Source organism: Nerophis lumbriciformis, linkage group LG38 (assembly GCF_033978685.3).
Source record: "Nerophis lumbriciformis linkage group LG38, RoL_Nlum_v2.1, whole genome shotgun sequence".
In the NCBI taxonomy this organism is placed as follows: Eukaryota; Metazoa; Chordata; class Actinopteri; order Syngnathiformes; family Syngnathidae; genus Nerophis; species Nerophis lumbriciformis.
In genome coordinates this window covers 9,571,399-9,586,034 of record NC_084585.2, presented here as the reverse complement: position 1 = coordinate 9,586,034, position 14,636 = coordinate 9,571,399, and positions in this window count along the sequence as shown.

The window sequence follows — 14,636 nt, the reverse complement described above, 5'->3', positions numbered from 1 at the left end:
TGAAGACAACACATGATGTAAGTGTCTATATTAGCCTACTATCAAAAGGACTTTAAAAGTCTTATGTAAGTGTTATAATGAAGACAACCCATGATGTAAGTGTCTATATTAGCTAAATTAGCCTACTACCAAAATGACTTTAAAAGTCATATGTAAGTGTTATAATGAAAACAACCCATGATGTAAGTGTCTATATTAGCTAAATTAGCCTACTATCAAAATGACTTTAAAAGTCTTATATAAGTGTTATAATGAAGACAACACATGATGTAAGTGTCTATATTAGCTAAATTAGCCTACTATCAAAATGACTTTATAAGTCTTATGTAAGTGTTATAATGAAGGCAACACATGATGTAAGTGTCTATATTAGCCTACTATCAAAATGACTTTAAAAGTCTTATGTAAGTGTTATAATGAAGGCAACACATGATGTAAGTGTCTATATTAGCCTACTATCAAAATGACTTTAAAAGTCTTATGTAAGTGTTATAATGAAGACAACACATGATGTAAGTGTCTATATTAGCCTACTATCAAAATGACTTTAAAAGTCTTATGTAAGTGTCATAATGAAGGCAACACATGATGTAAGTGTCCTCGACAGACTCTCTGATGTGGTGTACCGGGTGTGGCTGCCACCTTGACCGGCTGGCTCCATAGCAACCCGTGATAACAGCAGGGGAAAGAGGCTAGACTGACAGAATGGTAGCTAAGTGTACTAAAACACGTGCAAACCTGACAGCACACGCAAAGCTGATTTACTAAACGTGTGCAAAGTGGATTGCGTCTGTTAAGTGAGCAGAATATTACAATCTATTTTGCATCTCTGTCTTCATTAACATGCAGAATATATGTTGATCATCAAAACACCCGCAATACTGGGAGAAAAAATGCAAACATGATTTTTTTTTAGCACACGCAATATGATTTATCAATACTCATCACTATTCTATGAACGACATTGTGCGTTCCATTTATCAATCAATCAATGTTTATTTATATAGCCCTAAATCACAAGTGTCTCAAATGGCTGCACAAGCCACAACGACATCCTCGGTACAGAGCCCACATAAGGGCAAGGAAAAACTCAACCCAGTGGGACGTCGATGTGAATGACTATGAGAAACCTTGGAGAGGACCGCATATGTGGGTAACCACCCCCCCTCTAGGGGAGACCGAAAGCAATGGATGTCAAGTGGATCTGACATAATAGTGTGAAAGTCCTGTCCATAGTGGATCTAATATATTAGTGAGAGTCCAGTCCATAGTGGATCTAACATAATAGTGTGAGAGTCCAGTCCATAGTGGATCTAACATATTAGTGAGAGTCCAGTCCATAGTGGATCTAACATAATAGTGAGAGTCCAGTCCATAGTGGATCTAACATAATAGTGTGAGAGTCCAGTCCATAGTGGATCTAACATATTAGTGAGAGTCCAGTCCATAGTGGATCTAACATAATAGTGTGAGAGTCCAGTCCATAGTGGATCTAACATAATAGTGAGAGTCCAGTCCATAGTGGACCTAACATAATAGTGAGAGTCCAGTCCATAGTGGATCTAACATAATAGTGAGAATCCAGTCCATAGTGGATCTAACATAATAGTGTGAGAGTCCAGTCCATAGTGGATCTAACATAATAGTGTGAGAGTCCAGTCCATAGTGGATCTAACATAATAGTGTGAGAGTCCAGTCCATAGTGGATCTAACATAATAGTGAGAATCCAGTCCATAGTGGATCTAACATAATAGTGTGAGAGTCCAGTCCATAGTGGATCTAACATAATAGTGAGAGTCCAGTCCATAGTGGATCTAACATAATAGTGAGAGTCCAGTCCATAGTGGATCTAACATAATAGTGAGAGTCCAGTCCATAGTGGATCTAACATAATATTGTGAGAGTCCAGTCCATAGTGGATCTAACATAATAGTGTGAGAGTCCAGTCCATAGTGGATCTAACATAATATTGTGAGAGTCCAGTCCATAGTGGATCTAACATAATAGTGTGAGAGTCCAGTCCATAGTGGATCCAACATAATAGTGTGAGAGTCCAGTCCATAGTGGATCTAACATAATAGTGAGAATCCAGTCCATAGTGGATCTAACATAATAGTGTGAGAGTCCAGTCCATAGTGGATCTAACATAATAGTGGGAGTCCAGTCCATAGTGGATCTAACCTATTAGCGAGAGTCCAGTCCATAGTGTATCTAACATAATAGTGAGAATCCAGTCCATAGTGGATCTAACATAATAGTGTGAGAGTCCAGTCCATTGTGGATCTAACATAATAGTGTGAGAGTCCAGTCCATAGTGGATCTAACATAATAGTGTGAGAGACGGCAGATCAACTGGTCTAAAAAGGGGGGTCTATTTAAAGGCTAGAGTATACAAATGAGTTTTAAGATGGGACTTAATAATAATAATAATAATAATACATTTTATTTAGTATAGCGCTTTTCAGAGCACTCGAAGACGCTTTACAGGATAAAAAAAATAAAAAATAAAAAATAAAAAATAAAAAATATGAAACCGTTCAAAGTAATAATATAAAATACAGGAAATATAAAAGCAGTACATTGTAAAATACACAATAATACAGGACATTTACAAGACAGGACATTACAAGACACAGAACACTAATCACTAATCACAGGTTAAAAGCAGATCTGAAGAGGTGTGTTTTGAGAAGGTTTTTGAAGGTAGGAAGGTCTGGGCAGTCACGGATGGGTTTGGGAAGAGTGTTCCAGAGGGTGGGAGCAGCGATGGAGAAGGCTCTGTCACCCCAGACTTGCTTCTACTGAGGTAGCATCTCTAACTGTTACCGGGAGGGCATTCCAGAGTACTGGAGCCTGAATAGAAAACGCTCTATAGCCCGCAGACTTTTTCTGGGCTCCTGGAATCACTAATAAGCCGGAGTTCTTAGAACGCAGATTTCTTGCCGGGACATATGGTACAATACAATCAGCAAGATAGGACGGAGCACATTTAGTGGTCCTGCTGCAAAGACGATGGAGAAAATCCTCGTCCTACGTGTGTGCTTTAACATATTGGACTGACAGAACTAAAAGATATGAGTCTTTAAGCTCACTCTATATTTCTTTCTGAAGGCACCTGTGTCACATTAACCCTCTGTCAAAGGTGTGGATTTCTGCTGCCGTGCCTTCCGGCATCCACTTATTCCACCTCTTTTGTTGTGAGGAATTTCAGGCATGAGTAAGATCAGTGCAAGTCCCAGACGGCATATAAACTTAACTTACCTTTGGTGCTTGGACCAGCATCACTTCTGTCGGTACTAATTAAAGATCGTTTGATAAAGTAACAGAAAAAGGGTAAAGATAATAATCCTTATTGTGATTACCGTCATTTCTGGGCTATACAGCAAACCGGTATTTAAGCTGAACCCATCAAATTTTAGAACAAATAAATATTTTACATATATTAGCCGTAAGTCGCAGATGGTTTGGTGGCTGCAGGATTAGGTCTCTGCTTTTTGCAGATGATGTGGTCCTGATGGCTTCATCTGGCCAAGATCTTCAGCTCTCACCGGGTCGGTTCGCAGCCGAGTGTGAAGTGACTGGGATGGGAATCAGCATCTCCAAGTCCGAGTCCATGGTTCTCGCCCGGAAAAGGGTGGAGTGCCATCTCCGGGTTGGGGAGAAGACCCTGCCCCAAGTGAAGGAGTTCAAGTACCTCGGAGTCTTGTTCACGAGTGAGGGAAGAGTGGATGGTGAGATCGACAGGCGGATCGATGCGGCGTCTTCAGTAATGCGGACGCTGTATCGATCCGTTGTGGTGAAGAAGGAGCTGAGCCGGAAGGCAAAGCTCTCAATTTACCGGTCGATCTACGTTCCCATCCTCACCTATGGTCATGAGCTTTGGGTCATGACCGAAAGGACAAGATCACGGGTACAAGCGGCCGAAATGAGCTTCCTCCGCCGGGTGGCGTGGCTCTCCCTTAGAGATAGGGTGAGAAGCTCTGTCATCCAGGAGGAGCTCAAAGTAAAGCCGCTGCTCCTCCACATGGAGAGGAGCCAGATGAGGTGGTTCGGGCATCTGGTCAGGATGCCACCCGAACGCTTCCCTCGAGAGGTGTTTCGGGCACGTCCGACCGGTAGGAGGCCACGGGAAAGACCCAGGACACCTTGGGAAGACTATGTCTCCCGGCTGGCCTGGGAAAGCCTCGGGATCTACCGGGAGGAGCTCAAAGTAAAGCCGCTGCTCCTCCACATCGAGAGGAGCCAGATGAGGTGGTTCGGGCATCTGGTCAGGATGCCACCCGAACGCCTCCCTCGAGAGGTGTTTCGGGCACGTCCGACCGGTAGGAGGCCACGGGGAAGACCCAGGACACCTTGGGAAGACTATGTCTCCCGGCTGGCCTGGGAACACCTCGGGATCCCCCGGGAGGAGCTGGACGAAGTGGCTGGGGAGAGGAAAGTCTGGGCTTTCCTGCTTAGACCTCGGATAAGCGGAAGAAGATGGATGGATGGATGGATGGATGGAAATCGCAGATACATACCGGTACTAATGTTTATTTACATACCTTAATTGTTTTCAAACAGTACCTATCAGATGGCAGTAAAACGGTTGATCAAACAAAACAGAAGCCATCGCCATGGACCCACCAGCTGCGGAAGCTAGCTCTCCAATCAGCTAAACAGACTCTATAACGCCACAGTGACGTCTTAGTGAGTTTACTGGGGAATTTGTGAAACGGAAACGATACAAAAAGTACGCCGTTGTAAGTTGATCATTCTAACACAGACACTCGTAAACGTGTTAGCATATCAGCTAACGCTTACACTCCTACAGACATCGTGCATGGGACGGTTTAGTAAATAAGAATAGTAAAACTTTACAAACTTTGCTCGGAGTGATGAATGAAGAATCCATACGAGTAGAAAAGCTATGGACGGGTTTACTTCCGGTTCAAGACACAAAACAGGAAGTACATTTTCATCTTGCACCACCCGCAGTAAGCGAACCCGTCCAAAAGATGGTGCCGTAGCACAAACAATAACACACCTTTTCAGCATTTCTATCTGTGTTTTATGATAATTACTTAATAAAAACGAAACATTATGGCTGTTAGCAAAACAAATCCATAAATCTGCAGCACCGTTTTTTTATAAGCCGCAGGGTCCAAAAGTTTTAAAATGCTTATTATTGTGAAAGTAGTTTTTTGTTGTGTAGTATGACCCTAAGTATACGCAGCGGTCGGGATTTTCCGATACGATGAACCGCGAGAGAGATCACCCGATACCAATATCAACACCAATCACATGTATTAACTGTAAATATTTCCATTTATGTATGGTGAGTGTTATTGACACTTGAACAATGTCAACACAATGTTTCAACTAGTTCTCTATATTGAGCAAAACAAAGTCCATCCATCAAGCGGTAAAAAGTGGATGGATGGATCAATAACCGTCCTTTACAATCTCATTAATACCATAGAAATGGCCAAGTCTTTCATATTTGGGACATGATAATGTCACGGCTGGTTACAGCAGGCCGTGCCCTTTTGTTGGTGTTCTCCGGTGTTTTGTGCTAGTTCCTGTCCTGCGCTTTTATTTTGGTGACTTTTCCTGTTGTGTTGGTGTTTTTTCGTGACCGCTTCTCACGTCTTTTTCACAGAGCATTTCCCCACACCTGTTTTTGGTTTGCAATCAGTTCAATTTAAGTCGAGTGTGAGCCGCCGTTCTTTGTAAGGGTAACATTGTATTTAGGGTTATTGTTAGGGTTAGGGTTAGGGTTGGGGTTAGGGTTAGGGTCAAGGTTAGGATTAGGATTAGGGTTAAGGTTAGGCATACAGAAAAAGAGTTGGTTGGGGTTAGGGTTAGGGTTAGGGTTATCTCACTGTTACGGTTCGGGTTAGAGGGTTAGGGTAAGAGGGTTAGGGTTAGGGTTAGGTTTGGGGTTAGGGTTAGGGTTAGGGTTAGGGTTAGGGATAGGGTTAGGGTTATTGTTAGGGTCAGGGTTGGGGTTAGGGTTAGGGTCAAGGTTAGGATTAGGGTTAAGGTTAGGCATAAAGAAAAAGACTTGGTTGGGGTTAGGGTTAGGGTTAGGGTTATCTCACTGTTACGGTTCGGGTTAGAGGGTTAGGGTAAGAGGGTTAGGGTTAGGGTTAGGTTTGGGGTTAGGGTTAGTGGTTAGGGTTAGGGTTAGGGATAGGGTTAGGGTTATTGTTAGGGTTGGGTTGGGGTTAGGGTTAGGGTCAGGGTCAAGGTTAGGATTAGGATTAGGATTAGGGTTAAGGTTAGGCATAAAGAAAAAGAGTTGGTTCGGGTTAGAGGGTTAGGGTTAGAGGGTTAGGGTTAGGTTTGGGGTTAGGGTTAGTGGTTAGGGTTAGGGTTAGGGTTAGGGATAGGGTTAGGGTTATTGTTAGGGTTAGGGTTGGGGTTAGGGTTAGGGTCAAGGTTAGGATTAGGATTAGGATTAGGGTTAAGGTTAGGCATAAAGAAAAAGAGTTGGTTGGGGTTAGGGTTAGGGTTAGGGTTATCTCACTGTTACGGTTCGGGTTAGAGGGTTAGGGTAAGAGGGTTAGGGTTAGGGTTAGGTTTGGGGTTAGGGTTAGTGGTTAGGGTTAGGGTTAGGGTTAGGGATAGGGTTAGGGTTATTGTTAGGGTTGGGGTTGGGGTTAGGGTTAGGGTCAAGGTTAGGATTAGGATTAGGGTTAAGGTTAGGCATAAAGAAAAAGAGTTGGTTGGGGTTAGGGTTAGGGTTATCTCACTGTTACGGTTCGGGTTAGAGGGTTAGGGTTAGAGGGTTAGGGTTAGGGTTAGGTTTGGGGTTAGGGTTAGTGGTTAGGGTTAGGGTTAGGGTTAGGGTTGGGGTTGGGGTTGGGGTCAAGGTTAGGATTAGGATTAGGGTTAAGGTTAGGCATAAAGAAAAAGAGTTGGTTGGGGTTAGGGTTAGGGTTATCTCACTGTTACGGTTCGGGTTAGAGGGTTAGGGTAAGAGGGTTAGGGTTAGGGTTAGGTTTGGGGTTAGGGTTAGTGGTTAGGGTTAGGGTTAGGGATAGGGTTAGGGTTATTGTTAGGGTTGGGGTTAGGGTCAAGGTTAGGATTAGGATTAGGATTAGGGTTAAGGTTAGGCATAAAGAAAAAGTGTTGGTTGGGGTTAGGGTTGGGGTTAGGGTTATCTCACTGTTACAGTTCGGGTTAGAGGGTTAGGGTTAGAGGGTTAGGGTTAGGGTTAGGTTTGGGGTTAGGGTTAGTGGTTAGGGTTAGGGTTAGGGTAGGGTATCTCACTGTTATTTTTATTGTATAACATTGTTACCCATTGTAACATTGTATGTTTGTTGATGCTATTCTTGATCCTCTGGTGACCATAGACCAGTGTTTTTCAACATTTTTTGAGCCAAGGCGCATTTTTTTCGTTGAAAAAATGCGGAGGCACACCACCTGCAGAAATCATTAAAAAATGAAACTAAGTAGACAATAAAAAGTCCTTGTCGCAATTGTTGGATATGAATTGAAACCTTATAACCAAGCATGCATCAATATAGCTCTTGTCTCAAAGTAGGTGTACTGTCACCACCTGTCACATCACACCCTGACTTATTTGGACTTTTTTGCTGTTTTCCTGTGTGTAGTGTTTTAGTTCCTGTTTTGCGCTCCCATTTTGGTGGCTTTTCCTGTTGCAGTTTCATATCTTCATTTGAGCGCTATTCCCCGCACCTGCTTTGTTTTAGCAATCATGAATATTTAAGTTTTTGCTATCTTTTTTTGTGTGGACATTGTCGTCATGTCATGTACGGATTAGGGCCGCGAATCTTTGGGTGTCCCACGATTCCATTCAATATCGATTCTTGGGGTCACGATTAGATTATAAATCGATTTTTTTAATAATAATTATAATATAAATAAATAAATTAATTAATTAATTAATAAATAAACAATAATAATGATTTCAAAGCAAGTTATCCATCAAATTGTGCAATGTAAAAGTAGCAATAGATTTCATGGTAAAATTGTGAAATTTACTGTGTTTTTTACGGCATTTTTCTCTAAATTAAAACAGTACTTTTTTTACTGTAATAAACTGTGGTGCCGTTTTGGCATTTACAGTAATACATGGAAAAATCTACACTTGTTGATTTGCGGTAAAAAATAAAAAATAAAAAAAAATATGGCAGCTCAGGTGCCAACATTTTACTGTAAAATTGCAGTTTTTTTATTTAAAGTAAAAAAAACTAATGCACATTTTACAGTAGAATTCTGGCAACTGAGCTATCTTTTTTTTTTTAACCATAAAAACAGCAGTACTGTTTTTCCATTTACAGTAATATTAAGTGAAATTATTGCAATTTAGCATATTTTTTTTACATTTAAGTTAAAAAAAAAATCTACTAATAAAATGCATTAGAAATTGTGTAATAATAGTATTCACTTTTTTGTATTTTTTTGTATTTTTAATTTTTTTTGGGGATGAGGGGGGAATAAATAAACAAATATTATTCACTGTTAGAAGCGGCCCTCTGGGGCCAAACATAACATGACTTTGACACCTCTGGACTACAACAATAAGAATACATGTGAGACAAAGACTTACATTTTGGGCGACGTGGCGCGGATGGTAGAACTGTCGTGCCAGCAACTCGAGGGTTCCGGGTTCGATTCCAGCTTCCGACCTCCTGGTCACGTCGGACCCTTGCTCCTGATGGCATTTTTCTCTAAATTAAAACAGAACTTTTTTTTACTGTAATAAACTGTGGTGCCATTTTGGCATTTACAGTAATACATGGAAAAATCTACACTTGTTGATTTGCGGTAAAAAAAAAAATAAAATAAAAAAAACTGGCAGCTCAGGTGCCAACATTTTACTGTAAAATTGCAGTTTTTTTATTTAAAGTAAAAAAAAACTAATGCACATTTTACAGTACAATTCTGGCAATTGAGCTATCTTTTTTTTTTTTTACCATAAAAACAACAGTACTGTTTTCATTTACAGTAATATTAAGTGAAATTATTGCAACTTAGCATATTTTTTTTACATTTAAGTTAAAAAAAATAAAAAAATCTACTAATAAAATGCATTAGAAATTGTGTAATAATAGTATTCACTTTTTTGTATTTTTTTTATTTTATTTTTTATTTTTTGGGAGGAGGGGGGAATAAATAAACAAATATTATTCACTGTTAGAAACGGCCCTCTGGGGCCAAACATAACATGACTTTGACACCTCTGGACTACAACAATAAGAATACATGTGAGACAAAGACTTACATTTTGGGCGACGTGGCGCGGATGGTAGAACTGTCGTGCCAGCAACTCGAGGGTTCCGGGTTCGATTACAGCTTCCGACCTCCTGGTCACGTCCGACCCTTGCTCCTGATGGCATTTTTCTCTAAATTAAAACAACAGAACTTTTTTTTACTGTAATAAACTGTGGTGCCGATTTGGCATTTACAGTAATACATGGAAAAATCTACACTTGTTGATTTGCGGTAAAAAAAAAAATAAAAAAAAAAACTGGCAGCTCAGGTGCCAACATTTTACTGTAAAATTGCAGTTTTTTTTATTTAAAGTTAAAAAAAAACTAATGCACATTTTACAGTACAATTCTGGCAACTGAGCTATCTTTTTTTTACCATAAAAACAACAGTACTGTTTTTCCATTTACAGTAATATTAAGTGAAATTATTGCAACTTAGCATATTTTTTTTACATTTAAGTAAAAAAAAAAAATCTACTAATAAAATGCATTAGAAATTGTGTAATAATAGTATTCACTTTTTTGTATTTTCTTTATTTTTATTTTGTTTTTTGGGAGGAGGGGGGAATAAATAAACAAATATTATTCACTGTTAGAAACGGCCCTCTGGGGCCAAACATAACATGACTTTGACACCTCTGGACTACAACAATAAGAATACACGTGAGACAAAGACTTACATTTTGGGCGACGTGGCGCGGATGGTAGAACTGTCGTGCCAGCAACTCGAGGGTTCCGGGTTCGATTCCAGCTTCCGACCTCCTGGTCACGTCCGACCCTTGCTCCTGATGGCATTTTTCTCTAAATTAAAACAACAGAACTTTTTTTACTGTAATAAACTGTGGTGCCGTTTTGGCATTTACAGTAATACATGGAAAAATCTACACTTGTTGATTTGCGGTAAAAAAAAAATATATAAAAAAATATGGTAGCTCAGGTGCCAACATTTTACTGTAAAATTGCAGTTTTTTTATTTAAAGTAAAAAAAAACTAATGCACATTTTACAGTACAATTCTGGCAACTGAGCTATCTTTTTTTTTTTTACCATAAAAACAGCAGTACTGCTTTCATTTACAGTAATATTGGGTGAAATTATTGCAACTTAGCATATTTTTTTTACATTTAAGTTAAAAAAAAAAAAATCTACTAATAAAATGCATTAGAAATTGTGTAATAATAGTATTCACATTTTTTTTTTTTTTTTTTTTTTTTTTTTTTTTTGGGAGGACGGGGGAATAAATAAACAAATATTATTCACTGTTGGAAACGGCCCTCTGGGGCCAAACATAACATGACTTTGACACCTCTGGACTACAACAATAAGGATACATGTGAGACAAAGACTTACATTTTGGGCGACGTGGCGCGGATGGTAGAACTGTCGTGCCAGCAACTCGAGGGTTCCGGGTTCGATTCCAGCTTCCGACCTCCTGGTCACGTCCGACCCTTGCTCCTGATGGGTCGTGGTTAGCACTTTGCATGGCAGCTTTCCGCCATCATTGTATGAATGTGTGTGTGTGTGTGTGAATGGGTGAATATGGAATTAGTGTCAAAGCGCTTTGAGTTCCTTGAAGTATATAATCCATATGTGTGGTTATTGTAACGACATGTGTTTGAAATTATTCAAGACTTTATTGTGTCTGAAAAATGACAGTTTGCCATGCATATGGTGTGCAGTACTGTTTTTCCATTTACAGTAATATTAGGTGAAATTATAGCAATTTACTATATTTTTTTTACATTTTAGATTAAAAAATATATACTAATAAAATGCATAAAAAATTGTGTGAATAGAAAACTCTTTTTTTGGGGGGGGGGTTTATATATATATATATATATATATATATATATATATATATATATATATATATATATATATTTAATTCACTGTTAGAACATAAACAGATGTTCCCCCATGCGGCCCCTGAGCTAAAATTAGTTTGACACCCCTGCTTTAGGCACAATAGAATTTTGTTGCAACACTATTTTGGATTCCCGAGCAAAAAGGTGGAACATAAACTTGCTTTAGGAGTGTGCGGGCTACTTTGATATTGCTGCCCCCTGCTGGCAAAATGAGGTACAGCTACTACAATGCATAGTACTGTACTGCAAATGCATACACAGTGTTTCTATATGTTAGTTCTTGTTCATTAGATGTACTCATGCACGCATGGCCTCTACAAAAACTGACTGTCAGTGCAGTGAGAATTCTTCTTGTGGAAGATACATAACTCATCTGTTGACTAAAGATAATCCATAAACAAGTGTGTTCCTGCGAAATGTTTGGCTTGTGTTTGCAGTGCAGTGGACGTATAACATCATCCTGATGCCTTGTTGGGTAGAACAATGCACTAGAAACGAGTACCTAGACTTAGACTAGGTTTGGTTTACTGGCCTGCACTTTGATTTGAATTTATGGTTTATGGAATGTCCATATTTGGGTTTGTACGTGCACAGCTGTCAGACTTTGGCACTTTATAGTCGCAGTGGGACCACCTACTTCAGGATTATTGAACCACAAGTGGCCTTTCTCCACTAAATGTGCAGAACATGTTTGGACAGAGAGGAAATGTGCAGTACAAGCAGTAGATTATCCTCTCATTCAGTGCATATCTCCCTCGGTTGCCCACTAAGTCTCTCAACTGTAAATAAATCTTCATTTATGTGCATTTTCCAAAGGGTGGGAGTTGCTGGGCGACACTGTGGGAAACTGAGCAACGCTATAGAAGTAGTTGAAGCAGAACTTAAGAGTCCCACTGGAGTTCAATGTGCAGCTGCAGGATGAGAAACGCTCCTGGAATTCACCGTACGTATAGTTGTATACATGCGAGGTGGCTTCATAAGCAACCTTCACTCCCGGAATATATTTGAAGTACAAACCCCAAAACCAGTGAAGTTGTCACGTGTAAATGGTAAATAAAAACTTTTTTTTTGCAAATCCTTTTCAGTGTGTGTTAGTGTTTATATATATATATATATATATATATATATATATATATATATATATATATATATATATATATATATATATAATAATAAATCATAGAGGTATTACGCCCCCTTGTGGTCTGTGCCGTCTACTCCTCCTGTACGTAACAGCCACCCCACACTACATTCTCTAGTTTATATTAGTATTGTTTATTATTATTATTATTATTTATATATATATATATATATATATATATATATATATATATATATATATATATAATAAATCATAGAGGTATTACGCCCCATTGTGGTCTGTGCCGTCTACTCCTCCTGTACGTATCAGCCACCCACACTACATTCTCTAGTTTATATTAGTATTGTTTATTATTATATATGTATGTATATATGTATATGTATATATATATATATTATATATATATAATAAATTATAGAGGTATTACGCCCCCTTGTGGTCTGTGCCGTCTACTCCTCCTGTACGTAACACAAACCCTAAAACATACTTGCCAACCCTCCCGGATTTTCCGGGAGACTCCCGAAATTCAGCGCCTCTCCTGAAAACCTCCCGGGACAAATTTTCTCCCGAAAATCTCCCGAAATTCAGGCGGAGCTGGAGGCCACGCCCCCTCCAAATCCATGCAGACCTGAGTGACGTGTGGACAGCCTGTTTTCACGTCCGCGTTCCCACAATATAAACAGCGTGCCTGCCCAATCACATTATAACTGTAGAATGATCGAGGGCGAGTTATTGGTTTCTTATGTGGGTTTATTGTTAGGCAGTTTCATTAACGTCCTCCCAGCGCGGCAACAACACACAACAACAGCAGTCACGTTTTCGTCTACCCTAAAGCAGTTCGTCTGCCGTAAACAGCAATGTTGTGACACTCTTAAACAGGACAATACTGCCATCTACTGTACATGCATATGTGACAATAACATCTACGGCTTTTAGAGAGTGCAGTGCACAACTGCGCACACAACAAGGAGACGAAGCAGAATGCATCATCAGAGAGGGTGTTCAGCATGGTTAGAAAAATAGTGACAGAGAATAGAACAAGGATGGACAATTCAACCCTTAACTCAACAATGAGTAGATGAGTGTTATGTGTGTGTATATGTGTAAATAAATGAACACTGAAATACAAGTATTCCTCTTATTTATATACATATGTATATATATATATATATATATATATATATATATATATATATATATATATATAATAAAATAAATAAATATATATATATATATATATATATACATATATATATATATATATATATATATATATTAGAGATGCGCGGTTTGCGGGCACAACCGCGGAGTCCGCGGATTATCCGCGGATCGGGCGGATGAAATTAAAAAAAATTTGATTTTATCCGCGGGTCGGGTCGGGTCGGGTGGTTGAAATAAAAAACAATTAGATTTTAAATAGATTCAGGCGGGTGGCAGTTAAACCAATTCAGAAATATATATACATAGTTAAATGTTGTTACCCACATACGAAAAACGAGCAGGCACCTGCAGCATATGCCACAACAGAAGAAAAAAAAAAAAAGAGATGGACACTTTTACGGAGCGGAGAAGGGACGCCTCGCCGGGGTCCGGGACCGAGGCCCCTTCCCCCGAGAGGGCCCCACCGGGAGCCGTAGCTGAGGCGATCCGCGAGAAGGGCCCGACGCACGTCCAGGGTCACCACCGCGCCCACCGCACCGACACCCCGCCTCGTCCGCCTACGCCGCGGCCGGCGTCACGCGCAGCAGGTAAGCAGCTTACCTGCCCGCCACCCCCGTGGCCGGGGGCTCGTAACAGGGGTCACTCCGCGCGCTCCGCCCGCGCAGCTTACCTGCCCGCCACCCCTGTTGCCGGGGGCGCGTAACAGGGGTCACTCCGCGCGCAGTGCGCTCACGAAAGGGGTGGGGCTCACCCTGGTTGATATAGACAGCAGCTAGGACGGTGGCCATGGAAGTCGGAACCCGCTAAGGAGTGTGTAACAACCCACCTGCCGAATCAACTAGCCCTGAAAATGGATGGCGCTGGAGCGTCGGGCCCATATACCCGGCCGTCGCCGGCAGCGAGACGCGCTTGGAGGTGCGCTCAGCGCGGCTCCCATATGATTGCGCACTGGTGTGCGTCTGGGTCGTGACAGCGTGGCACGCGAATGTCTGTGATGCATTGGATCAGTCTCCTTTCTTTAACAGGCAAAAGCTTTATAACCTCACTAATGCCTTGCATCGTCTATATTAGATATATAACAACGGGCGGGTGCGGGCGGATGGCGGGCGGGTGCGGTTCTGATCAAATGTTACATCGGGTGGATGGCGGATGGTTGACGACTTTCTGATGCGGTTGCGGATGAAATAATTGCCTATCCGCGCATCTCTAATATATATAAACACTATATATATATAATAATAATAATATATATATTAGTATTGTTTATTATTATTATTATTATAT